Source organism: Choloepus didactylus, chromosome X, assembly GCF_015220235.1.
Source record: "Choloepus didactylus isolate mChoDid1 chromosome X, mChoDid1.pri, whole genome shotgun sequence".
Classification (NCBI taxonomy): Eukaryota; Metazoa; Chordata; class Mammalia; order Pilosa; family Megalonychidae; genus Choloepus; species Choloepus didactylus.
Window position 1 is genome coordinate 98,715,851 of NC_051334.1, and position 1,151 is coordinate 98,717,001.

At 39.9% G+C, this 1,151-nt stretch overlaps 1 pseudogene; it reads left to right on the plus strand.

Moving 5' to 3' along the window:
• Positions 1–195: 195 nt before the first annotated feature.
• LOC119523337 lies at positions 196–843 on the plus strand (annotated as a pseudogene).
• Positions 844–1,151: the final 308 nt, after the last annotated feature.

Sequence of the window (1,151 nt, forward strand, 5' to 3'; positions counted from 1 at the left end):
GAAGAAAGAAAAGAAAAGAAAGAAAGAAAGAAAAAGAGAAAGGAAAAAAAAAGAAAAGAAAAAAAAAGAAAAGAAAGAAAGAAAGAAAGAAAGAAAGAAAGAAAGAAAGAAAGAAACAAAGAAACAAAGAAAGAAAGAGAAAGAAAGAAAGATTCTCAGATGGGGGATGGAGACACTTCTGGAAGAACCATGATGATGGCCACCCAAGGAGAGCCCCAAGTTCAGTTTAAACTTGTATTGATTGTCGATGGTGGTACTGGAAAAACTACATTTGTGAAATGTCATTTGACTGGTGAATTTGAGAAGTATGTAGCCACCTTGGATGTGGAGGTCCATCCCCTTGTATTCCATACCAACAGAGGGCCTATTAAATTCAACATGTGGGATATGGCTGGTCAGGAGAAATTCAGTGGCCTGAGAGATGGCTATTACATTGAAGCCCAGTGTGCCATTATAATGTTTGATGTAACATCAAGAATTACTTACAAGAATGTGCCTAACTGGCATAGAGATCTGGTTTGAGTGTGTGAAAACATCCCCATCATGTTGTGTGGCAGCAAAGTGGATATTAAGGACAGGAAAGTTAAGGTAAAATCCATCATCTTCCACCAAAAGAAGAATCTTCAGTACTATGACATTTCTGCCAAAAGTAACTACAACTTTGAAAGGCTCTTCCTTTGGCTTGCTAGAAAACTGACTGCAGACCCTAACTTGGAGTTTGTGGCCATGCCTGCTCCTGCCCCACCAGAGGTTGTCATGGACCCAGCTTTGGCAGCACAGTAAGAACATGACTTAGAGATTGCTCAGACAACTGCTCTGCTGGATGAGGATGATGACCTGTGAGAAAGTGAAGCTGGAGCCCAGCATCAGAAGTCTAGTTTTATAGGCAACTGTCCTGTGGTGTCAGTGGTGCAGTGTGTTTGCCACTTTATTATATAGCTAAGCAGAACATGTGCTTAATCTTTGGGATTCTGAAGGAGATGAATGGGCTTTGGAGTGAATGTGGCAGTTAAAAAAAATTCATTTTTTGAACCTGCATATTTAGCTGTTTTGGAACACAGTTGTTTCCTTTTTGAGTTTCAAATACAAGACTGCTGCAGTCACATCATAATATTCAGTGGAGAAGTCTTGTTTGTTACTGTCATACCCAT